The sequence below is a fragment of the Pelodiscus sinensis genome, chromosome 2 (genome assembly GCF_052426305.1).
Source record: "Pelodiscus sinensis isolate ZL-2025 chromosome 2, ASM5242630v1, whole genome shotgun sequence".
Taxonomy (NCBI): Eukaryota; Metazoa; Chordata; order Testudines; family Trionychidae; genus Pelodiscus; species Pelodiscus sinensis.
The window spans coordinates 181,742,607-181,769,235 of record NC_143053.1 but is presented as its reverse complement, the minus strand read 5'-3'; the positions used below and the strand labels follow the sequence as shown (position 1 = coordinate 181,769,235).

The following is a 26,629-nucleotide window of genomic DNA, read 5'->3' as shown; positions in this document are numbered from 1 at the left end:
TGAGGGCTTAGATCCCCAGTTCTGTAGATTCACTTGTGTGAACTCTGTATGGGTATGTCTACACTACAGCGTTAATTTGAGTTAGCTTAATTCGAAATAGTTAATTCGAATTAAGCTAATTCAAAATAATGCATCTATACACAAACTATTTCGAAATAGAGTTTTGCTATTTCGAAATAGCAAATCCACACTGAGTGGACCCTGAACCGAAGTTAAGGATGGCCAGAACCAGTGCTGGCAGGGCATCAGGTTAGGACTTAGTGTGTGGAGCTGCTGCCTGAGGCTAACTGAGCTCCATGCTTAAAGGGACCCTACTGCCACCCCGGACAGACAGTTCTCAGGGTTTCCCACTTGCCTACTTCGATGAGGGACAGCAAAGCAGTCCTGTCTTGGAGTGCCCGCACTCAGGACACCACAGCACTTGGCCACATGGAGCCAGTGGTGCCCCTGGGCATGCCGGTGCATCTCGTGGGGTTGTTGCCATCAGCCTGGCTGCACTTGCTGCAGGCTGCCATTAGGGGGATTCATTGGGGGGCTGTCAGGATCCAGGAGGCCCTGAGGGACAGCGTCTACCCCAAGGAGCCCTCAGAGCCTCCCTGGACCTCTCCACTGGGGGCTCGTGCCCCATTCATCCCTCACATCCTTCCACTCTACCCCTCCCTAGCCCCACTTCCTGCTGTCAAATAAAAGACATGTGTTTTTCCTAAATACAAACTGTCTTTATTTAACAAAACTGGGAAGGGGGAATGAAACTCTGGGGAAGGGAGACAGGAGGAGAGAGGGTGGGAGAGGGGAGGGGGGAAATCTGGAAGGGAGAAGCAAGGAGAGGAAGGGGGAGGGGAAGCTCAGCGCTCTGGGTGGGGGTCTCTTCAGGCCACATGTCTCCCAACACAGTGGCTGCGGGGGCCTCGGCATCCCTGGGGGGATGGGGAGGAGGGAGTGGAGGTTGAGGTGGGGGGTGTGGAGATTGAGGGGGGGAGCAGGAGTAGCTGAGGGGGCAGCAGGCGCTGGGGAGGCACGGGGCAGCATGCTCTGGAGCAGGGCCTGCAAGTGTGAGCACATGGCACAGTCCAGGGCAAGCTGCTTCCGGGGGAGCTGCAGGTCCTCTTGCACCCAGGCCTGGATGGTGCAGAGCAGGGCTCGCAGGGCACCAGGTGCTGGTCCCGGTACCCCTGTCGTGTGCTGGTGGTCTGGAGGAGCCCTTGGGTATGGGACCATGTCCCAGGCAGGGTGGTGCGCCCTGCATGTGCAGCTGGTGTGGCTGTGGAGAAAGAAGGGGAATGGTCAGTTCTCCCTGGGGACACAGTGGATGATGCCCAGCGCCCCCTGCGAGGTGAGGACAACCATGCCCTGCATTGTCAGAGCCGACATGCTTGCACAGAGGCCATGGTCGGGATGTCTGGCTCTCCTCGGGAGTGGGAGCTGCCCCAAGGCTGCACCCATGCTCCTGTGCCGTGTATAGTGTGGCCGAGGTGGGGGGAGATGTCCCCTGCCTCTGTGTAGAGGGGGGCATGTGGAGGGAAGGTATCCTGCTGGGTCCCACCCCAGGGTCAGGAGCATGTCAGGTCTCGTCACACACACGTGTGGCTATCGGGCCACAGCCCCTGTGTGGCATGCAGCTGGAGCCACCTTCCCAAGGGTGGCACGGCACGTGCCTGCAAATGCACAGGTGGCTGCATGATCCATAGGAGGCATGGCCCATGCGCACAGTCCCTGGTCTCCCTCTCTGCTCTCTGCCCCCCTCCCCCGGGTAGGGGACAGTGATGGCACTTACCTGGTGTGGCCTCCCCTGATGACCCTGCTGACTCCAGTGCCAGGACAGCTCGGGAATCCCACTGGCATGGCACCCTCTGTGCTGGCCCTTCTGCCACTCCTAGGTCAGGGCCCTCTGGTCTTGGCTCGCTGCCCCCTGGGGTGACGCGGAATGTCCCGGCCCCCAGGATGCGGTTGAGGGCAGGGAAGTAGGGGCAGGTGTCCGCCCCTGCTGCAGCACCGCCCCTGGTGGCCCTGGCAACCCCCTGCCATAACTCTTTAATTTCAGGCTCACCTGCTCCTAGGTGCACCTAGGAGCCTTTCTGGGCCCTGGTGGCTGCTAAGTGGCCATAGACGGCTGGGTTCCTTCTCCTGTTGTGCAGATCATGGACATTGGGGCCTCCCCCGAAACCTCTGAGGTCCACGATCTCTGCACCAGTCCAGGTGGGCACACACTGTCTACAGCCTCTGACTGGTCCCTGGGTGCTGAGGGACTCGGTTGGGGACGGCTGGCTGGCACTGGCTGCCTGACTCATCCTGGGGCCACTAGGTCAGGGGCAGAGACTGCTGGCAGGCCTGGCTCTGGCACGTGCCGTCTGGCCAGAGTCTACCCGTTTAAGGGCTCCGGGGCTGGGGGAGAGGAGAGGAGTTTTCCTGGTTTGGCCCAGAGAGGCCACCAGGGGAAACTGGGAAGGGCTGGAGGCCCCCTAATTCGAATTAAGTGTCTACACAGCACTTATTTCGAATTAGCTATTTCGAATTTGGCGTTACTCCTTGTAGAATGAGGTTTACCAAATTCAAAATAAGCGCCCTGCTATTTCGAATTAAATTCGAAATAGCTGTTTGCATGTATAGACGCTATTGAAGTTAATTCGAAATAATGGCTGTTATTTTGAATTAACTGCAGTGTAGACATACCCTATGGAGTCCCACAAATTTCACTTCCTGTGGGTAAAGTCTGAACTAGTGTTTCAGTTTGCAGGAACAGGGCCTACTTACAACTTTCACTACTGTCTTCCCATTAACTTTTTTGGGAGTCAGATCAGGCCTTAAGTACACAAAATGGCATCAATTTTTTCTGACTGTACTAAACACTTTTGTAGCATATTCAAATATAATTTGAAATATCCGGTGTTTGCAGCTTGTCTGCAATAGGAAATTAGGTTGGCTCAGGGGTGTGAAAATGTGTCATATAGTTAAACTTAGAGCTGTCTATGTGGAAGCTTAGATAAGTTGATGGAGCAAGTTTATTGTTAACCTAGCTACTGCCTCTCAGGGAGTTGGATTGCCTATACTGATGGAAACATGGAATCCAATTATTTCAAAACCACCTTGGAGAGCATCTAATTATTTAAACACCGTCGTCTTTGTTGGTCCATATTCTCTTACTGTAAATCTTTTTTGTATGTGGGGGAGGAGAGATGCTGTCCAATGTCCCTTTTGAATATATCCGTAGTTAGGTATCTTTTTGTAATTACTGGGTTCTGCCAAAATGTAATATTGGTTTAAAATGATCAACTTGATTCAAGATTTTATTTCCTCTTATTGCAATGGCCTTTTGCCTGAACACTGTTGTGATATTTCCTTAATACCAGAAATGCCTATTGTCTGAACATGGCAATTGGGTATAATAGATCTCTTTAATCAAATAGAAGAGGTAGGAACCTGTTTGTAAATCACATGGGAACAGGTTCTGCTATTTATTAATATTATTCAGAGGTTTTATTCAAACAAAATATTTCTTTGATATTTATTGGATTTCTTATGAATTAGTCAGTACAAATATAACCTTGAATATTTATTATTTATAATTCTCTATTTGTGATGTGCAAGGGCTCACCTAAGTCACATTGTGTTTTTTCCTCTCCCTGTTGGGAAGATAGCTAACGTCCTTTTCAGTGTGTATCATTGTGTAGGTACAGCTGCATGAGTTCTGCAAATATTCTTGCAAACAAAACCCATAATTCATAACTAGGCATCTTTTACAAATGTCCACAGACTTGTCCTCAAAGAAACCCATATCTTGCAGTGTAAGTTCCCTTGGACTTTTGGGAGGTTGATTCTGCACAGAACAACTATCTTCCTGATTTCTTTTCCTCTGTCCTTCATCCACCCACTGAAACTGCAGAGCTACGGCGGGGGAAGCCTTCATGATACTTTCTACTGGGGACAAAGTGTGAATTGTTCCAGCCCCTTAGTAACCTTCCAGAGTCCATTTTGAAAAGATTGAACAGCCCTCTTGACTAGTTTGTTTGTGGATGGGTAGTGGGGAGCAAAGGTTTTGATCCCCTTACCGTTCAAAAAAAGCCTGGAATTCCTCAACAGTAAAGACAATGGCAGTGTTTTAGACGATGCTTAGTCTTAGTTCATGTGTGCTAAACAAGAAACAAAGTCCCTCCATAGTTAGAGACAGCTACTCAGACCAGAATGACTTCCATCCATTAGACTGTGGAATAGTATAATTGTTGTGTAATCTGATTCAACACCTTCTTGGCCATTTCCATGGTAAGAAAATTGCCTGTTGTCACAGATTTATCAACTATTGCTTTGTGGCACAGCCCACTACTGCATTTTCTTTCTTTCTCTCTCTCTCTCTCTTCCCCCCCCCCCCCCAACTGGGCTTGGACACGAGATGCAACTTCTGGTCAAAGTTTTCTCACACTTTTCAGAATTGGAGCATTTGTGATTGCTTTAACCTTCTCTTCTAGTGATTGCAGTCCTTTTTCTGAAATACCATGTCTTGAATAAACACTTTCGTTGAACACAAACACATTTTGAATGCTTGAGTCACAATCCTTTAACCTTTGTCGAACTTCATCTGGGTTCCAAAGAACTACTTTGTCTCCTGTTGCAAAAACATTATCTAAGTATACCACAACCTGGCACAATTCAGCCAATAACCCATTTCTGACCCTTTGGAAGACAGTACATGCACTGAGCATGCAGTCCCTCCACCCCACATCCAGCTCTGAGAGCCACCTGGAGACTTTTAAATATTTGAAATCACCTGGTGGTGGGTGGGCCAGAGGATGCATCAGGGCAGGCGGAGTATGCAGGAGCATCAGGTGAGTCTGGGGTAAAGATCTGTCCCTGAACTTTCCTGTAACTGGGCCCCCAGGTCAGGAATATTTCTGGAGCCTGGGCAGCAAGGGCATATGTGATGGATAGGAAGAGTGCTGGCCAGCAGTTGGTGACTAAAGAGTTAAACTCAGGTAGCTAAGGGTGTTGGCAGGGACCCAGAAGAACCAATGGAATACAGTGCTGAAATCTGAATTGTATATAGATGCCTTGCTGCTCTTCCTTTGTATGAGTTCTAAGTTAGGGTCTGGAGGAAACAATATGCAATAATCAGGACTACCATGCCTCCAAGGAATTTGGGGCATGGAAGTTGACTGGACCGTGAAGGTATCATGAGTAAATAAGGGGAAAATGTATATTTAGTCACAACCAGGGTATTTTTCTTTGTTCTGGTTGTTGGGTTAAACTTCTCTCTGTGAATTCCATGTGCCTTCCCTTCCCCACGTGCCTTACTGAAGCTACAGCCCAAAGAGATTGTTTCTGTGTGTTTTGATCTGTTCTTTTCTAGTTGCTCTCTAACACTTAACAACCAAGTATGCTTTATCAAGTCTATTTTTGTTTTGTTAATAAAATACCCCTTTTTAAGGCCATGATTTGATTCTTATGCCCTGGAAGGTAACAGGAGGGCTATATGTGTATCTGCCTCGCCTGGGAGATCAGCTATCAAAGACAGTTTGTTTTCTGTGTGTTCTTTTGTTCCTTTTTCAAGTTCTGTTTTGGCAGAAGAGCTTGGGAAACCCCAGGGAAGGAATCTTCCTTCCTGATTTTTTTTTCAGGGTTCCTTAAAAAAATCACTTGATGGTGGCAGCCTACCTTCCCGAGTTAGTACATCTGTGACTGTGGAGTGTTTTTTGTAAGCAGAGCCTATAAGGGCAAGGTATTAAGGTCTTTTGTGGGCCTCCACCTTTTGCAGAGCGCACTTTGTGTAGCTTTTTCCACCATTTGGCCCCGTCTAAATAGGGACAAATGGCAGCAAAGCCTCCTCTTTCAGTGGAGCCCTTGTGCCTCATGAAACAAGGTATACAGGGCTCCCTGAAAGAGTGCATTTGCTCTTCCGCAAAAAAACGTGGAAGAGCAAACGCGTTCCTTGGATGCAGTGGGGGTTTTGCGGGATACCTCTGGTATCCCGCAAAAATCTCATAGTCTAGACGTAGCTTCTGAGTGCTAGAGTTTAACCCTTTAGTCACCAAGTGCTGGCCAGCACTCCTTTTATCCATCATAGCCCATATAACTCTCCACCCCTGTTAATAAGACAGACAGAGAGTCCCACACCAGAATATCCCATTGTTAAGTGGTTAGAGTATTTCCTGGGAGACCCTTGTTCATATCCTCTTTTTCCCCTCAGGCGGGGGGGGGGGGAATGAACCTGTGTCTTCTACATCCAGGGTGAGTGCTCCAATCCCTGGGCTAAAGTGATAATGTAGGCACTGCCTTCTCTTGTCTTTTTGTGTGTGTTGAGACTAACAGTTCTTGCAGTCACAGCCCTTTCAGGGTGCAGGTAAATATAAACATGCTTATTAATGCTGTGTGACAGAGTCCAAACCTTAGGTGTCAAAGCCAAGTGTCAGAAGGTTCCAACCACCTGGTCCTTCCCATTTTGCTAAACAGGGGAGTTAAGTCTGAGTACAGAAGAAGTAAAGCACCACTGCTATATTCCATGTAAGTATGACTGCTCTGTTACCCTGGAGTGGCACATTATCTGAAAGCAGGGTTTCTACCAGTTGCCATTGCAAAAGCCCCAGCAGTTTTTCTGGAGTCCTGTTGCCACAGGTTTAAGTTCTCTCTAAACAGAAGAGTGTCTCTTTATGTGGGGAGGTCAAATGTTAAATGGTATATTTTCCACATAGTGCGTGTGGACTCACTCTTATAAATCCTCACTAACATTAAGAGAATTGTGAGCTTGGCTCATGGCAGGCAATAAAACTGATACTCACTAGACTAGATATGAAGGATTTCAAATATGTTTAATGTGCTCCTGTTCTAAGATTAAATCCATTTTTCAAATCAATGTTTTCCTGAAGCAATTTCAAAACAAATTCCATATTATTTGTATATAATATTTGTCAGACATTTTCAACATGATTTCTCCTGCTTGTTCTTATGGCTTTGGGTAGCATCCCATTGCATTGCATTCACACCTAGATCCATCCCTGTCCTATTTCCTTCCTTGTTTACTGATTAAATGGTTCTTCATCTCTTGTCTAATTACACCATCATTAGTGCTAATTCTAACCATTCACTTATTCCTTTCCACTTCATATATATGAAAGTAAAGAAAGATGAAATACTCACAGATTTACGAAGCTTTTCATGGATGATAACTGTGTCTTTGTTTCTGTGATCAATAAGATGATCAAACTTCTTTACACCCTCAGAAGCTATGAAACTTTGAGTTTCCTGTGTGAGGTAAGTTCTGCCTCGTCTTAAGATATTTTGCAAGCATTATAGCAGGAAATGAAAAATCGTTAAAATAGATCTTCATTAATCAAAGTCCATTTAATTCTAACATTTTGAGAGTGCAGAACTGATTTATCAGGACTTCAGTATCACAGATTCATTCGTGCAGGATCTGCACTTGTCCCATTGTCAGCATTGTACATTGTCACAGGAGTCTAACCTAATACATGTTTTTGAAGTATTAACACCAGTGACACACTCCAACTCCCTTTGAGGTCTTTCCATTAACTTAGCTGGGAATTGGACCAGGCCTTGGGTATCATGAACAAAATTGTGTCCATGAAGCAATGACTAAGAAAAATTCAAGTACAGTCAAAAATAGTGTATTCAAAAAATAACACGAAGTATTTGGCATTTGCATTTAAAAAGATATTCTACTCTGCAAAATATCAGCATGGTGCTCCATGTTTATGGCCTCTCAATGATTTCCATATCAAATCTGCTGAGTTCACAAATAAAATGAGGATTCCCATGTCACCTTAAAGACTAAGGGTATGTCTACACTACCACCCTAGTTCGAACTAGGGTGGTTAATGTAGGCAACCGGAGTTGCAAATGAAGCTCTGGATTTGAATTTCCCGGGTTTCATTTGCATCTCGCCGGGCACCGCCATTTTTAAATGTCTGCTAGTGCGGACTCTGTGCCCGCGGCTACACGTGGCACGGACTAGGTAGTTCAGACTAGGCTTCCTATTCCGAACTACCATTACTCCTCGTGAGTAGTCCGAACTACCTAGTCCAACTAGTCCGAACTACCTAGTCCGTGCCGTGTGTAGCCGCGGGCACGGAGTCCGCACTAGCGGACATTTAAAAATGGTGGCGCCCGGCGAGATGCAAATGAAGCCCGGGATTTGAATTTCCCGGGCTTCATTTGCAACGCCGGTTGCCTACATTACCACCCTAGTTCGAACTAGGTTGGTAGTGTAGACATACCCTTCAGATTTATTTGGGCGTAAGTTTTCATGGGTAAAACCCATTTTTCTCAGACTCTTTGTTGTTTCTGCAGATACAGACAACATGAATACCCCTCTGAGACTTTAAATAAAGCGACGATTTCTTAATTACTGGACCTAAAAACTCTATAGTAAGAGTCAATCTGAGTTCTCTCCATTTCACACACACACTGGTGATAATGATGGTGCAGACCAAATTAAACTCTCAGGAGCAGCCTTGCAAACCCATTGGCGTCAGTGAGGCTGCAAAGGTATAATTGTCTGAGACATAATAAACAAGTGTCATCATAAAGCACAAGGTGGAATAGAATCTGAAGTCAGTCCCACCAACAGGGGTCACTGGCCCTGGTGTCTAAGGGGTTCAAAAGGGCCAGGGGCGCCTGGCTGCTGCCCCCACTATTACAGAAATGGCAGTGGCTGGAGCCCCAGATCTTTTAAATCACCACCAGAGCACAGCGCAGTGCACTCCAGGCAGCTCTAAGGGCTAGCAAGGGGTCATTGTGTCGCACTCTGGGCAGCCCCCAGCACTGTCCCTTCTGCCCCGTCAGCCTCACCTCTCCAAAGCTCTCTCTGCCCTTTTGGTTCTGTGGGGTTGGTGGCCAGAGAAAGAAGGGGATAAAAAGAAATAACATAACAAAAGACCATTCATTTTATTTCTATTTCCAAAGCTAGATGATATGACTGAACATGCACCGGGAACAGATCCATTGAACACGGTTGTCCTCGTTTTAGCCTATTTTCTGGCATTGAACTGCACTTTCATTGATTGCCTCTCCAGAATGACTGGTGCACTCTGGAACCATGCAACAATAGTTATTAACATTTACGAGTGAACACAACATTCATCTAATGTCTCCCTGAAGATTGTTGTAAAAATCCAATAACTTTTGCTTATTACCATTTGGTCTTTCCCTTCTTTTTAGTCAAGCAAACCGTGACCTTTATGATCATGAAGAAAAATAATGGTGAAATAAGTTTCTAAAAAATAAGTTTGTGCATACTTGTTAGAAGCTGGCAAGTAAATTTGCTGATGCTTCCCTTTAGACTGAGCATGTTTCATCTTCACATGGGCTGTGTCTAGACTGCAGAGTTTTTTCGAAAAAAGTAGCCTTTTTTCAAAAAAACTTCACCTGCGTCTAGACCAAAGCCGCGTTCTTTTGAAATTAAATCGAAAAAACACGGCTTTTCTTTCGACGGCGCTACTCCTCATTTCACGAGGAAGAATGCCTTTTTTTCAAAAGTGCTCTTTTGAAAAAGGCGTTCTTGAATGCAAACAGGGCTTTTTCGAAAGAGAGCATCCAGACTGCCTGGGTGCTCTCTTTCGAAAAAGCGGCTTGCTTTTTCAAAAGTACTGCTTGCAGTCTAGATGTTCTTTTTCAAAAGAGGCTTTTTCGAAAGTATCTTTCGAAAAAGCCTCTTTCGAAAGAGGCTTGCAGTCTAGACGTAGCCAGAGTGACTAAGCATGGGCCCAGAGTTTGAAGAAGCATTTGCCTGTGACTGTCTTCCACCTGCTGGGGTCAGGGAGCAGGACTGTTGGGAGATTGCATCTCTTATGCTATCCAGTTCCTCCTGCTGCACTGTGTGGAGGGGAAGGAAGGGGGAAGCTAGACTCGAAAGCAAAGGAGTGCTGACAAAAAGATGGACAGGAGCCAGGGGTGGAGATGAGCAGAAGGGGGAGAGTCAGAGTGGCTGGGGGGCTGAGATCAGAGGTGAGGGGACAAAGTCCAAAGTGAAAGTTTTATAAACAAAGGGCAGAGCACATTCTCCTTCAGAATAGAACCCAGGATTTCTAAATCTTAACATTGCTCTTTTTCCAGCCAATATTTGTGAAACTCACTAAAAGTGTGGCTCATCCTCCTCTAGTAGCTGCTCCATAGAGTATCACAGCCTCCGAATGCAGCGGTTCCCAACCACCAGTCCCCAGCAGGCTGGGAACTCCTGCCTGCCAGGCTGCGGCACACTGCCAGGCCACACCCCCAGCTGCTAACGAACCCTGCCCACTTGGGTTCCCCACGCTGCAGCAAGGTGAGTAGCCTGGCGGGCAACCGGATGTGCTATGGCTGGAGTCAGGCCGTGGCCCTGGTTCCAGCACCGGTAGACACCCAGCAGGCAGGGCTGTGTGACGGGCAATTGCAGCACTCATCTGGGGCAGAAGCTGGGCTCCACGTGGCAGTTGGCCCTGGCCGAGTGCAGCAGCTGTGCTCAGCGGGGGCCCAGCTGTCACGGCACTCAGCTGGGGCTAAGCGCCATGTTGAATCCAGCTGCTGCAGTGCTCAGAAAAGGAGGAGGAAGGGACGGACATGGGGGGCTCTGGAGGTGGTGCTAGTAGGTGCATCAGGTTTGTATAATTTTTGGTGGTGCCCAAAATGGATCTAGTCTCCCCATTCTCTGCCCGCCCACCTGCCCTGTAAGCTGATATATATTTTATTAATGTAAAAATGGACTGGAAACAGTAAGCGTTTAAGTTTCCCTTTATTGCACAATATCACTATCATAAGAAATTAACTAAGAATATCAATGTTATGAATACTCTTTTGAATATGGAAACAACCAAGCACTCTTTGATCAATAACCCTCAAGAGCAGATACTTTCTAAAATTAAAACAAACATAGCCCCTTCTTTTGCAATGCTCTTCAGGAGGCAGCAAACACTTTTTGTCGTTGTTTGGTTCTAGAAATGAAGTCATCCAGGAGACTTGCAATGTCCAATTCAGAGGTAGAGTTCTTATGAACGTGCAGAAATGCCAAGTGATTTAGAAGTTCTTGGCCCATTGTCGTTCGCAAATAATTTTTCAGTTGGCACAAGCAACTGAATGATCGCTCAGCGGTGCAGGTTGTAGTCAGAATTGTGTAGAATAATTTCAGGAGAATTGTAACTTCTGACATGTCACTTAAGTCTTTTTGTTTTAGAAATTGCTTCACTTCGCTCACCGAATTAAGCTGGCAATTTCTCGATCTGCAAATATCACTCAACATTTCTAAATGAAGAAATAGCTTCTCCATGTTAATGTCACCATGGAAAGCTTCACTTATTGGGACAATGTCCTGTTTCGAGCCATTTGCTGCCTCAGTTATAAGCTTCTCCAATTTTACTGTGAATGTAAAGCTTTCTGTTGAAAACCTCTGTTCAATGGCAACTTTGCAAGCATCAATAATCCCAACATATATTTGATGAAAATACTCTTTGGGGTCACTGAAGGTGTGAGGAAGGCTTCCATGGTCGAGCCATCTCAGTGGCTTGTGTTTTCTTGGGAGTGTAGGATCATCTAAAAGATTTCTTGCCTTCTCTACTGTTGTTTCCCAGAATTGATTTTATGATGAGTCAGTGCACATCCCACTCAGCACCTCTTGCAATAGGCCAACTTTCTTCATAATGCTTGCCAATGACATGTTTGGGTCTTGAATTTTTGCATTAGCTTCTTCTATAGGACCCACAGCTTTCACAAGAACTGTTAGTGTAAAGTACGTTGAAAAAGATTGAAGTTGCTTCGAGAATCTACTACATTTTAAGCCAAATTCATCGGAAGAGTAACTAAGTTCATTTTAAACAGTTGATTCTAACCAACAACCACAGGACATACCACACTAATACCAACCCTGGTACCTTCCCTTGCAACAAACCCCGTTGCCAGCTTTGTCCACATATTCACTCTGCTGATACCATTATTGGACCTAACCAAGTGAGTTATAAGATCAAGAATACATGTTCCTGCGCATCCAGAAACATCATTTATGCTATCATGTGCCGAAAGTGTCCGTCTGCTTTGTACATTGGACAAACGTCTCAGACACTTCGCCAAAGGATCAATGCCCACAAAACAGATATTAGACAGGATCACAAAGAAAAAACAGTTTCTTGCCATTTCAACCAGAAAGGACACTGTCTCAACGACTTAATTACATGCATCCTGCTTCAAAAGCATTTCAAATCTGTACTCGAAAGGGAATCCTCTGAACTGTCATTCATGCTAAAATTCGACACTCTACATGTCGGTCTCAACAAAGACCCCAACTACCTTACCCATTACAAAGATAGCTTCCCCAATTATCACCTCTAATACCATTAGCTCACAGACTTTTACCTTCACCCTCCCCCCGCATCCCGCTTCTGTTCTGAAATGTGATTTGTCCTTTTCATATGTGTTCACTTTTTTTTTTTTAATTGTATCCTTTGGTATATATGGTTGTGACTATTTTCTTCCACTATTTGATCTGAGGAAGTGGGTCTGGCCCGCGAAAGCTCATCATCTAATAAACCATCTTGTTAGTCTTTAAAGTGCTACATAGTCCTGTATTTTGTTTCAGCTACACCAGACTAACACGGCTGTATTTCTATCACTAAGTTCATCTAGGCCGTTCATCCTGGCCTTGTAGTTGTGGAGCAGTGATTTTAATGCTACTGATCCTTAGTGTCCTTGTTGGGCACAAGGGTCATAAAGAAGATTCCCCTTCACGCTGAAACTCTCTGAATGCTGCCATACGTTTTGGTGACTCCCTGAAGGCATTGGTGAGATCTTTCACCATCAAAAACATATGAGGACATTCTTGAATATTATGCAGAGCATCATGTGTGGCAAGGTTAGGGGAATGTGCAGCACAGAGCACAAATTTCATTCTCGGCTCTTGATCCATCACTCTGGCTTGGACCCCAGTAAATTTGCCAGACTCATTACTGGCTCCGTCGTAACACTGCCCCTGGCAATCAGAAAAGGGCAAATCACGCCTGAGAAGTGTATCTTCCACAATTTCAAAAAGAGAAGCAGCATCCGTTGCGTCAGTTTGGTAAAACCCAATAAACTCCTCACAAATCTCCCAGTCGTCACTAGAAAAGAATCTTAAAGAAAAACTTACTTGTTCTTTTCTTGACAAATCGGTCGTCTCATCCATTACAATGGCATAAAACTTAGAAGCCTTTATCTTTTGCACAATTTTTCTTAGTGCCATCATTGCCATAATTTCAATTATTTCGTTAACCTCATGTGACAGCCACTTGTATTTTGTGCGATTAAGTCACTTTCTCAGTTCCTCAGAATCTGTACTGTGTAGCAACAAGAGCTGCATCAAATTTAAATCACTCTCATTATGTTCACGTAATTCTATTCCTTGTTGAGCTAGGTACTGAACACTGGTAAAAATGTTGTGCAGTGCAATCCTAGCTGATTGTGATCCTTTTCTGTAACTGGCCAACATTAGTGCAGAAACATTTACCTGTGATTTTAGAGCAGCATACTTCATTACTGCTTCCTTGTGACAGGAGGATTTTTCGTGTGATGTAAGACCATTCAATGCCTGTCTCCAGTCTTGAAATCCAGACAAAATAAATATTGGTTCAGCCTTCATAAAAAATATTAAGATCTTCTTTTCAGAACAGTTTTTGCAGACTGAGCTAAAAGCTTTGTTTAATTTGGTATTGTATTCTAACCACTTAAATCTTGATAGCTAAGACTGCTGAAAATTCCTTTTCTTATCTTAGGGTATGTCTACACTACCCCGCTAGTTCGAACTAGCGGGGTAATGTAGGCATACCGCACTTGCAAATGAAGCCCGGGATTTGAATTTCCCGGGCTTCATTTGCATAAACTGGGCGCCACCATTTTTAAATCGCTGCTCGTTCGAACCCTGTGCCGCGCGGCTACACGCGGCACGAACTAGGTAGTTCGGACTAGGTTTCCTAGTCCGAACTACCGTTACTCCTCGTGAAATGAGGAGTAATGGTAGTTCGGACTAGGAAGCCTAGTCCGAACTACCTAGTTCGTGCCGCGTGTAGCCGCGCGGCACGGGGTTCGAACGAGCAGGGATTTAAAAATGGCGGCGCCCAGTTTATGCAAATGAAGCCCAGGAAATTCAAATCCCGGGCTTCATTTGCAAGTGCGGTATGCCTACATTACCCTCCTAGTTCGAACTAGGAGGGTAGTGTAGACATACCCTTAGAGATTTGCCACTTCTTTCTTTTGTATAACTTAAGTTTGAAAGCTGGGTGTCGAACTCCGGCCATCATTTGATGAATTACCCTTTTCTTCTTTTTCTCTGGGTAACTTTATTAAGAATTTATCTATTGTTGATTGTTAGTGGTCCTACAAATCAAGAACTTGTTGCTGGTATAAAACAAAGCTACAGTGCGCTGGTGCCACAAGATTACAAGGGTCAATTAAAAGTGGAAAGTCAGAAGCAGCACTCGCCCACTTCAATATATTATAATGAATATATTGAATATTCAATATATATTGAAATATATATATTTCACCCTTTTTTAATATTTGTACCCTTTTTTCCTGGGTTATCCACACAAACACCATAGTAGCATAAGCATAGAATAAACCCATTGTGGATTCCATCGTGCATCAAATATATTTATATTTTTGTTGTACCTGTAGTGACTAAGTGGGAATGTTCTTAATGTTTTCTCTGGACACATGACCAGAAGTAAAGCCCTCTCTCTAAAGACTTTTCCCACCATCCTCCTAGCAATAGGGATTAGTTTGGCCCCCACCAAACTCCCCTCTTGCAACTATCCTGCAATTGCATTAACCCACTGTGTGTGACATTAACTCGGGGGCAGAGAGGCTGGGGAAAGTGTTCCCTCTAAGAGTTTCCTCCCATGAGCAGAATGAATTGTGTTGTGCACCAGTACTGACTTCATGTGGCTTGTTTGGATGTGCCACTGTGGCACCCAAGTTGTTAATAAATATCTTATAAACCTCTACCTTTTCCCTCTGCTGCCATGTCTCCTCCCCTTGCTCCATCAGCTCCCCTGGTGCCTGCTGCCCCCCAACCCCTCACCCTCCTCTGCTGTCCTGACTTGGACTCCTGCCCTTCTCACTGCCCTTCTCACTGCACTCATCCCTCCTGAGACCTGCCCCCCTCCTCTACCAGCCCTTCTTTCCTCCCTGAGCCCACTCCTCCAGTAGCCCCACTCTGATCATGTGAGCTACCCTTCCACGTCCCCTCTCCTACAACCTTCCTCTACACACCTGCACTGCCTCTCTCCTCTGGTGCTGGTCCCTCCCCTGCAGGTGTCTGCCCTTCTGCTTCACCCCCAGAATCCCCTGGCTCCTGCACCTTCCCTTACCCCTGTACCCTCCTGGTGCCCCCCTTCCCTCACTGTCCCTGCCCCTTTTGCCCTCCTTTTCCCTGATGCCCACCCCCTCACCACCCTCTGCCCCTGTTCCCCTTATGCTCTTGTGCCCTCACACGACTTGCTCCATCCCCGCCTTCCTCATGCCCACCCCTTCTTTCAAGCCTTCTCTCAGAACCTTCCTCTCCTCTCCCCTCCCCAGCCTCCAGTGCCCTTACCCTCTTCTCTCCCAGCATCACCCTGTCCCCCCTCCCACTGACACTTCCCCTCCTACCCTTTTCCTCAGTCTCCACTTGACCACCTGGCATTTGTCTCTCTTCCACCCTGTCCCTTGGTACCTTCCTCTTTCCTCTCCTGCCCTGCTTCCCTTCCCTTAGCACAAGCCCCTTCCTCTCCCATCCCTTCCCCCTATTTTTCCCCCTCCCCACCTCACCTCACCCCTCTCCTTCCCTCCCCTCCACACCCCACCTTCTTCCTTCAGGTTAGCAGCGCTGGAGTCTGTGATCGGGCCCCTGCTGCTTCTGGGGCTCCAAACCACTTGCCAGGCCTGGAGCTGGGCAACACGGTGCAACTCTGGGCTGCACGGTTTTAAAGTCCCAGGCCGTGATGTCACGCCATGCCCGGGTGTCTCCCCTCTCAGCTGTTGTGCGGAGTTTCAGCACACCACGCATGCGCTCCCTCTGCCCCACAGTGGGAATTTAAAGTGAGGAGCTACAGAGCCCCGTCATAATCCCCCTCCTCCTCCTCCAGAAGCCACCAGCCAGCCCTTCTGCCCTTTGGAGGACAGTTCACTGGGAAATTCCCGGTGTCCTGCCGGGCCAGTCCACCCCTGGTGCCTCCTCCCCCTCCTGAGGGCTCAGCCTGCTGCTGGCATCTCTTGTTGCCATAGGCAGCAGCAGCCGGCAGTGTGCGCAGGCAAGTAGGCAAGAGAGAGCAATGCACAGCTTTCATTCCAGCAGAGACTCTCTGGGGTCGGAGGGGACACTGGGGTTGGGGGGAGGGAAGACACATGGGGGGGGAGAGACAGGTGGGGTCTGGGGTCCGCTCCAGGCACAGCTGGGGGAGAGACCCAGCTCCAGATATTGGTGGAGCAGGGCCCCTGGCTCTGAATATTCCTGGAGCATGGGCACCACAAGTCGATATAACTCAGGGTATGTCTACACTACAAAGTTAGTTTGAACTAACTTTAATAGGTGCTACACTAGCGCTCCGCTAGTTCGAATTTGAATCGAACTAGCGGAGCGCTTAGTTCGAACTAGGTAAACCTCATTTTATGAGGATTAAGCTTAGTTCGAACTAGCTAGTTTGAATTAAGGGGTGTGTAGCCCCTTAATTCAAACTAGTGGGAGGCTAGCCCTCCCCAGGTTTCCCTGGTGGCCACTCTGGCCAACACCAGGGAAACTCTATGCCCCCCTCCCGGCCCCGGACCCCTTAAAGGGACACGGGCTGGCTACGGTGCACGTGCCAGGTGCAAGCCTGCCAGCACCCAGCCAGCAGACCCTGCACCTGGCACGGCTCGAGCCACCCACCCGATGTCCCCCAGCCCACCCCCTCTTCCCGGGACCAGGCTGGCGGCTCCCGGGAGCTTGCCCTGGACCGCAAGAGGCAGGCACCTGCCTGGGCTAGTGTGGACATCGTGGACCTCGTCCACGATCTCCGCACTAGGCACAGGAAAGTGGCTGTTGAGGGCAGGAGAGCTGCCAGCCTGGCCACCCAGGAGCAGGTGTGCATGAAAATCAAGGGGGTCCACTGAGACTCCCGACCCTGAGCCCTGAGCTTACAATGGCCATCCTGGGTCAGACCAAAGGTCCATCTAGCCCAGTAGCCTGTCTGCTGACAGCGGCCAACCCTAGGGACCCTGGAGGGGATGGACCAAAGACAGTGACCAAGCCATTTGTCTTGTGCCATCCCTCTCCAGCCTTCCACAAACCTTGGGCAGGGACACGACACCTACCCCCTGGCTAATACCACTCCATGGACCCAGCCTCCATGACTTGATCTCACTTCTCTTTAAACTCTGTTCTAGTTCTAGTCTTCACAGCCTCCTGCAGCAAGGAGTTCCACAGGTTGACTCTTTGCTTTTTGAAGAACAACTTTCTGTTACTAGATTGAAGCCTGCTACCCATTCCTTTCCTTTGGTGTCCTCTAGTCCTTCTTTATGGGAACTAATGAAGAACTTTTCTGTATGCACCCTCTCCACCCCACTCATGCTTTTAGAGACCTCTATCCTGTCCCCACTCCGTCTCCTCTTTTCTAAGCTGAAAAGTCCCAGTCTCTTTAGCCTCTCTTCATATGGGACCTGTTCATTTTAGTTGCCCTGATCATTTTAGTTGCCCTCTCCTCTCCCAGCCTCTCTCTTCCCCTCTCCCACCTCCTTTTCCCAGTCTCCTCCAGTTTTGTTCAATAAAGACAGATTCCATTTTGGAAGACACGTTATCTTTATTTTGTACATCAAGAAGAGGGGCTAGGGAAGGGTAAGTGGAAGGAGGTGAGGGAGGAATGGGCTACGAGCCCCCGATGGGGAGGACTGGGCTGGCTCTGCGGGCTTCTGGGGGTGGAAGCTCTCCTGCAGCCCCCCAATTGCCCCCTCTCCCCAGATGGCAGCCTGCGGCAAGTGCAGCCGGCCTGATGGCCGAGTGGTGTGATGTGCCTAGTGTGGGTAGTCCGGGCAATCCAAGCCAGGACTGCTTTGCAAGCGGGGCACCCTTTAGAACTGTGTGTCCGGGGTGGGGGTCGGGACCCTTTAAGCGCAGCCCTCGGCTAGCCTGAGACAGCATCTCCACGCTCTAAGTCCTCCTCTGATGCCCTGCCGGCACTGCTTCCGGCCATCCTTAAGCCCTGTTCAGAGTCCACTCAATGGGGACTTGCTAGTTCGAATTAGCAAAATGCTAATTCGAACTAGTTTTTAGTTCTAGACGCGTTAGTTCGAATTAGCTTAGTTCGAATTAACTAATTCGAACTAAGTTAGTTCAAACTAGCGCTGTAGTGTAGACATACCCTCACTGCCTATGGGTGCTAGTGCTGGAGGTTCTGGGGGTGGGAGGCTCTAAGAGGCGGGGGGCTGACACTGAGTGACACTGACATCCAAGATAAGGAGCTGGCACTGGGTGGCTCTGGAGTGGGACTAATTGTGAGGGAGCGAGGGGGACAGGGCTTTCACTGGGGACAGAGCTAATATTCAGGACCGGCATGGGGTACCTGGGGGGATTGGGTGCAGTGGGGCTTTGGAAACAGGAGGCTGGCACTGAGGCATTTGGGGCAGAGGGGTTGGCACTAGGGAACTCTGAGGGCAAGAGGCTGTTGGGGGGGGAAGTTGGGTGCAAGGGACTCTGAGGTCAGTGGCTGGCACTGGGGGGGTGGTGGAGGGACTCTAGAGGTTAGGGCTGGCTCTGGAGGCTGGAGCTTTTTATACCGTGGACCAGCTAACCCATTCACAAACTGTTGGCAGACCAGTAACCTTTTATTTGAATGAATATTTATTTGAATATTCATTATTTGCATAACGATTATGCAAATAATATGTTGCCAGTCTGCCAAAAGTTTGTGACTGGGTTTGCTAGTTCCTGGTCTAAAACAGTTTGGGAACCACTATCCTAATGCTAGCAGAAACAACATTCATTCAAGCAATAGAGGACTGTGCTGTGGAGTTAAAGTATTCAGTCATGGTGATGAGCCATATGGACTATAATTTGTTTCCCAAGAAATGGGATGCTGTCTTCTGGGGAAGCATTAGAATGGACCTTCCCCTTCTTGGTGTGTGACAGCCCAGTACTGTCAAACCAGAAGGTCTTTCTCCAGGCCATTTCAATACTATTAGATGATCTACACCAAACTCACTCAACAGAGGCTGCCCTCTGAGAGGGATAGGGCACTGTAGCCTCCTATGCTGTGCAATTCCACTACCTCATGGCCGATACAGACTGGAACAAGGTGGCCTAGACGTACAAGTTCCAGTGGGGCCTGCCAGAGGAAGTTAAAGATGAATTAGCCTGGTTAGAGATGCCCACAAGTCTAGATGCCCTCCTGCACCTTCTGTACATGTAGATAATTGGCTACAGCAATGAAAGGAGGAAAATAGGGGTCTTGCAACCCTCCAATCCAAATACTGCAACCTTTTCATAATTGCCTCCCACCAAACCAATGCAGATGGGTCATCAACACCTCTCCCCTTGAACAAGAATGATAATGCCATCACTGCTTCTTCTGCTACAGTGAATTAGGTCACACCATCTCTGCCTGCCCTGCATGAACTGCAAGGAATCAGGGAAAAGAGCCCCTACACACTTTGGTCTTGACCGGAATATACTCAGAGCCCTTCCTGAGAGCTCCTATTTGCAAGTGCCAGTCCAGTTACACATCCTGGGCTGCTCCTAGTAAATTCCTATTCTACCAGTGCTCCTGAACTTGGGCACAGCTGACTGCTTCATAGACACCGCAGCAGCCTGGATTCTGCAGATTCCCCTGCAACAGAAGGTCACTCCTGACCTTAGAAAGACGACTGGTGGTTTCCCTTTGTCTTCTAATTTAGTAATAGAGAAAATAGCTCCCCTGCAGGCTTTGCTTCAGGGCCACTGAGAAACATCACAATTTGGCATGATCCATTCTCCACCCTTTCCTCTGATCCTGAAACCTGCCTTCTAGTCCCTTTGCACCACCCTAGAGCAATACTGAATCTGGCCCTAATAATCTTTGTATATGTCCTATTCGTGAGAACATCATCTTACACTTTTTAGTACATACAGGGAAAGCATAAACAAACATTGAGGTTTAGATAAGTTTGCAAGATCTGCTTTCACAATTACAAAAACTAACTTACCAGACCAAAGAACTTGATACGGCAGCTATTTCCCGCTCTTCTCCGTCTTCTCAGAAAAGGAAATGACTGTGGTATCTCAGGTAGTATGGTGTGGTCAATATTGGTACATAACAGTGTTTTCAATAGTGACTGCGGTAGTTAGTGTACTTGGATGGGGAACATAAATATAATACAGGGCTCTTTGTCTAGGAACAAGTCATTTTGCTCTGAATGTCTGAGTAAGCTAATCAAATGTGGATAAACTGCTTCTATTACTACTGTTTTGTTCACGTATGCCCAGTATTTTTACTTGCCAATTAAACAGTCTAATTTAGTGGGGAAATAATGTAAACTATAGCAGGCAGACCCAGTGTGCTCAAAATTTTTCTTTGCAATGACAGTATAGAGGGAGATTTACAAAGAAATGAAGACCCTAAAGAGTAGTGAAGTTAAAAGCCACCACACTACAGAGTGCAAAGGAAATGCAGTATTGTGTCTTTAACTCAGCCCCCGATCTTATGCAAAATCTTATCAACAAAGTTTAGTTTGCATAGCTTCAGATACACTGGGGTTCACCTGAAACCTCAAATCCAATGCAAACATTGGTATGGTTTGCCAGGCATTCAAACAAAGTTCCCCAGATCCTCCTTCTCATAAGTCTACCCCAATAGACATTCTCTCTTCCATACCCTTGGGTGCACTGGAACAATTTGTATAGAGGGGATGCTGAGAGCCATTTGAACCAAACTGGAAACCCTGTTTATTATGGAAACCACTTCAAGTCAGGGGTTCTGCAGCACCTCCCTCACCTCTAGTTCTAACACGTATGCATACCCTTCAGTTGTCATCTGGGTGAAGAGGCCTGCTAGCCTTTATTTCCTCTTCTCCCTGTTGCTTCAGAGGGACAATTTCCTAATTTTCAGGTGTTCTGTTGTGTTAAGTACCCATCAGCTGCCTGCCCCCTGAGGACCAGCTGGCTACTCCCTCAATACAATCCATTGAGGGAGCTGCCATGTAAGTCTGTTCCTCTCAAATCTATTCTCGGACACTTTCTCACTGTGAGATGAGGGAGTCACTAAAACTTAGGTACATTCTAGAATTTCTCAGGCCTAAGTAAAGGACTACTCAAAGTAGAGGTCAATCATGTCCTGGAAAGGCAGCAGCATATGGCTGTGGTGGTGGGAACAATGACTACATGCTGATAACCACTGAAAATGTAGCCAGAAGAGTGGGCTAACCCATTTCTAGTTGAAGACACTGGAGTGGGGAACAGACCCATTAAGCCATTACCAAAGAAGGGAACTGGAAAGAAGGAAAAGAAGTTATGACCTGCTTATGGAAGAGTATCCAGACCCAAAAGTCATTTAAGTCTCACCAAAGTTCAACAAACCCCAATGATTTTCAGGTTCCAAATGAAAGCTATAACTTATAGGATTGAGTGGCAATTATGGGTTCACTTCAGCAGGCATATGAAAACCACAAAGTTTTGTGACTCAGGTTCTGCAAGTGATAAAGCTAATTAAGTCCAGATATGAGAGGTGTTTTACTCCAGTTGTTGAAGGTGGTTCCAGCTGCATATTAATTCATGTTGCTTCCTTTGGTAGCTTGTTCATAGCTCTGAAACTACTACAAATAAAAGGCATAACAAAGAAGGGCGTGTATGATGAAATATTATTTCCACAATTAACTGGGTGGTTCTATAGGCCTGGTTGGCCAAACTCTCACTGATTATATTTTTATTTTAAGCAAGAATTGAGGAATATACTGTTACCCCCAAAAATATTGTCCCTGGAGACCACCCAGGGTTACATTAGTAAGGGTTTATTTCCACTAAGTAAAACTAAATAGGAGAAAGCAGCCAACAAAGGTTTAAACTAAGGAAGATAGAACTCTCTCTCTCTCTCTCTCACACACACACTCAGACAAATGAGTTGCAGAAGGAGCCAAGGCATGTGGATCCTGGAGGGTCTGTCTGCTCATCATGGTTGGGGAAGCTGGTCAGGAGAGACACTGGAGAGGAGCTTCTCAGGATCAGGGGAAGGAAAAAAGAGAACGTCTCACATGTGCTCCCTCTCTTTATATAGTATCTGAATGGCTCCTGTGACTCATTCACCTCGTCATCAGGGAGCATGCCCAGACATCTCTTTATCTAGCAGGGAGCATTCCCAGATTCATTGCCATGTGGTCCATTGTTTCAAGCCTTCTTCAAACACACTCTCACACTCACACTCTCTCTCCATTCACCCAGGGGAGAATGCAGCTTAGGGAAAGTTACAAGCAAGGTGGCTGAGAGTTACAAAGATTACAAAGTTGCAGTTTACAGTAAATTTGAAAGTTACACAGATTACAAAGTTTGACAAAGATCACAATGAGTTACAGTTTAAAACCTTAGACCTTACGGTTCCGTGTAGCTTCAGAAAATCCATGTATTATAAATCTAGTGAGCTCAGGTGGAGGCTTTTTTATGCAACATATACAAGAATACAGTTAGGATCCTTTTTGCTCCCCATGAGAATAGATCCAGAATAATCATTAGCTATGAGACCTGCTGTTCTTCTCCCTTTGAAATTAGTGGTAAAAATCTCAGGGTATGTCTACACTACCCCGCTAGTTCGAACTAGCGGGGTAATGTAGGCATACCGCAATTGCAAATGAAGCCTGGGATTTGAATTTCCCGGGCTTCATTTGCATAAGCGGGGCGCCACCATTTTTAAATCCCCGCTCGTTCGAACCCCGTGCCGCGCGGCTACACGCGGCACGAACTAAGTAGTTCGAACTAGGCTTCCTAGTTCGAACTACCGTTACTCCTCGTGGAATGAGGAGTAATGGTAGTTCGAACTAGGAAGCCTAGTCCGAACTACCTAGTTCGTGCCGCGTGTAGCCGCGCGGCACGGGGTTCGAACGAGTGGGGATTTAAAAATGGCGGCGCCCCGTTTATGCAAATGAAGCCCGGGAAATTCAAATCCCGGGCTTCATTTGCAATTGCGGTATGCCTACATTACCCCGCTAGTTTGAACTAGCGGGGTAGTGTAGACATACCCTCATTGACTGCAGAGGGGCAGAATCGGGTGTAAATAACTAATGTGTGGGTTGGGATCCCTTTTGAAACTGCTTATTTAGCAAGTTTAACTTCCTCTCCTCTGGGTGGCTCCTCTTCTGTCTTTTTCTGTGTCCTCTGGTGAAATTTAGCCTGGTGGAGAGGCCCAACATGCCACATTTGCAGGAAAGGGAGAGAAAATGAGGAACATTTGGATGAAGAAACAATGGTCTGCTTTAGAGAACTACACCAATTTCAGGTTAAACAGTATTCCTGAGGTGAAACTGCTTTGTTTCAAAGAGGTTTTTATTGTACATGAAGGTTTTCAACTGTATACTGTGATAAGTTAATACTTAAAGTTCCTCAAGGTAGATCTATACTGCAGCTGGGAGCGAGTCTCCTAGTGTGAGTAAACAGACTTATACTAATGGGGCTGAAACTAGTAGGCTAAAAATAACACCATGGGCACTCTGTGTTGGGTGGAAGCTCAGGTTCTCAAAACCACCCAACTCCCTAAACTGTAGAGCCTGAGCTCCAGCCCTACAGAGAATGGCTTTTCCTCCCTGCTGGCTGTGATGGAGCATATAGCAGTGAGCCTGTAGAGGAACCCCCTACCCCCCACCCCTCCATGCAGAACAACATTCCCTCCTCTCCTAGTTCCATAGCCTCCACTCCCCAGGGGCCTGAGGATACCGGGGGGAGGAGGGGGAGAATACAAGGGCAGCCTCACACTCAACCTCCTGGGCCTTGGGAGGAAAGAGGCTGTTCTTCTTGTGTTTCTGATCCCCCACCTTTTGGGTCCCATCATGGTCTCCTTTTCTATCCCTGCTGTCTTCCCAAAATAAAAACACATGATCTCTAAACAACAGTCTCTTTATTGCTTCTATTGCATGGGTGGGGTGGGAGATTACAGGAAAAGTGCAGGGCACCTCATTGAGAGCAACGTGCAGGACTCTCAAAACTGGCCATTCATAACACTTTCTTTCAAGGCTTTCTTTCAAAGCATCTCTAATTTGCACTGCCCTGTGCGGTGCTCTCCTTTTTGCCCTGGTGTCTGGCTGCTCAAAATCTCTAGCTATGTGCTCTGCCTCAACTCCCCACGCTGCCATTATAACTTCCCCCCTCTTGCTCTCACAAATATAATGGAGTACACAGCAGGCTGCCACCGCAAAAGGAATGCTGCATTCACTGAGGTCTGACCTAGTCAGTAGACTCCTAACCTTCCCTTTAAGTGCCCAAAAGCACACTCTACCACCATTCTGCCCTTGCTCAGCCTATAGTTGAACTTCTCCTTTACTGGGATCCAGGCTGCCAGTGTACAGCATCATGAGCCACCGGAGCAAGAGGTAGGCTGGGTCACCAAGGATGACTATTGGCATTTCTACCTCTCCCATTCTAATTTTCTGATCTGGGAAAAAAGTTCCAGTTTGCCTCTTTCTGAAGAGGTAGGAGTTCCTAAAGATGTGCGTGTCATGCACCTTTCCCAACCATCTCATGTTCATGTTGGTGTAATGGCCCTTGTGATCTACCAGTGCCTGCCGCACCATCGAAGAGTACCCCTTGTGGTTTATGTACTCCCTGGCAAGGTGGCTAGGTGCCAAGAGGGGGATGTGTCACTCCACTGAAGTTAGGGATCCCCATCGTGGCAAAGCCCTCCACTGTGTCATCCACATTTCCCAGAGTCACTACCCTCTATAGCAGAAGGGTATCAAGCACTTTGACTACTTGTATAACAACAGCCTCTCCCCTCCCTGCCCCCCGCCCACCTCTAGATTTCCCCACTCTGAATTGATTTCCACCTGACTGGTAGCTGTCTGGCGTTGCAAGCTTCTCCGAGGCAATTGCCACATGCTTCTCCACTGTCAGAGCAGCTCTCATTTGGATGTCCCTGTGCTTCAGGGCCAGGGAAAGCCATTCACAAAGTTCCATGAAAGTGGTCTTGTGCATTTGGAAGTTTTGCAGGACTTGCTGATCATCCCATTCCTGCGGCAACACGAGCTCCCACCCATCTGTGTTTGTCTCCCGGCACCAGAACCAGTGTTCTATTGTTTCCAGAAGATCAATGTGCACATGCTTTCAAAATACTGCACCATTAGGAGCACCAAGGTACACATCAACATCATAATGCTTTGATGCACAACGGAATCCATGAGGGGGACCATGCTCGTGCTGCTATGGCATCTGCATGGGTAAGTGGGTAAAAAAGACATAGAATCATAGAATCATAGGACTGGAAGGGACCTCGAGAGGTCATCGAGTCCAGCCCCCCACCCTCAAGGCAGGACCAAGCTCCGTCTACACCATCCCTGACAGATGTCTATCTAACCTGTTCTTAAATATCTCCAGAGAGGGAGCTTCCACCACCTCCCTTGAAAAGACTGTTTCCCATTGCTCTCAAACAAGGGAGGAGGGAGTAGATGGGCGCATGATGGGGCACTGATGACATGAACCCAATACCACCTGCTGCAAAGTTTTGGTCCCAGTGTGCACCATGACCATAACGCAGAATGCAAAGCGGTGCAGGCATTGTGGGATAACGACCCACAGTGCATTGCTCTCAAAGTTGATGGCAGTCTCCCTACTAGGGATGTGCTACTTCAAACTATGTTGAATTCTTGCATACAGTGAGGACACAAGCCTGCACACAAGGAATTTCTCTCTGCGGGGGAGGGTGCTTTTTCTGTAAATGCAATTTTTTAAAATATAAAGGAGTTCAAAATAGTCATGCAATGAGTGTGCATAAGAGAGGTTAATGAAAAATTTGAGTGGAAACAGTGATTGGTACTGTTGCCCATCACGCTGCCCTGCCAGCCGGCTGCCGGACAGTGGAACTGGAGCCATGGTGAGGCTGTCAACCAGAACAAATGCAGAGTGCTGCACTAGGGACTCCCTCCTGAGGTCCAACCCTATGATTCAATGAGTCTATGAACACTGTAAATACATTGCAGGAGGTGCTCAGAAAAAGGTCTATGAGCTGTTTGTCATTCAAAAAGAGACAGGAGTGGGATTTCACTTGTCACAGTGGCATTTACCTATTACTTTTCAGGAAGAACGGCATTGCACAAGATGGTTTTTCTTGCACAAGAAGAGGCAGTGTAGACACTCCTTCTTGCACAAGAGCCTCTTCTGAAACAAATGGTGGCTCATTAGGTATGCAAATGAGGCTCGGTGATATTCCACACTTAGCCTCATTTGCATATTACTCGCACAAGAAGCCGCGAGTGTAGACATAGCCTAGGTGTGTGGGTTACATATGCCCACTATTTCAGTGGGAGTTGGACACATAACAGATCAGAAACTTTGGCCCTTACTCTGAACCTGGAGAAACTACAAATCCAACACTGAGAAAAATCCAATTGAGAGTTATGATGCAGTGGTAGCTGCACTAAGATTAAGGTTCCATTAAAGAATATCATTTGCGTAGTGGAAAGAATGGAGGTTATCTGGTTTCTTTGCAAGTGTTTGAAGAGAAGGTTTGATTAT

General features: G+C 47.0%; 1 protein-coding gene across 1 annotated transcript in view; it reads right to left on the bottom strand.

The window, feature by feature from the left end:
- The window catches only part of LOC102460859 (C-C chemokine receptor type 5-like), a 34,758-nt gene extending 27,578 nt beyond the window's left edge, over positions 1 to 7,180 (bottom strand). The window contains exon 1 of the mRNA XM_075921898.2: positions 7,123 to 7,180. The gene's annotated coding sequence lies outside the window, so the exon portion shown is untranslated. The remainder of the gene's footprint in view (positions 1 to 7,122) is intronic.
- Between the last annotated feature and the right edge of the window lie 19,449 nt (positions 7,181 to 26,629).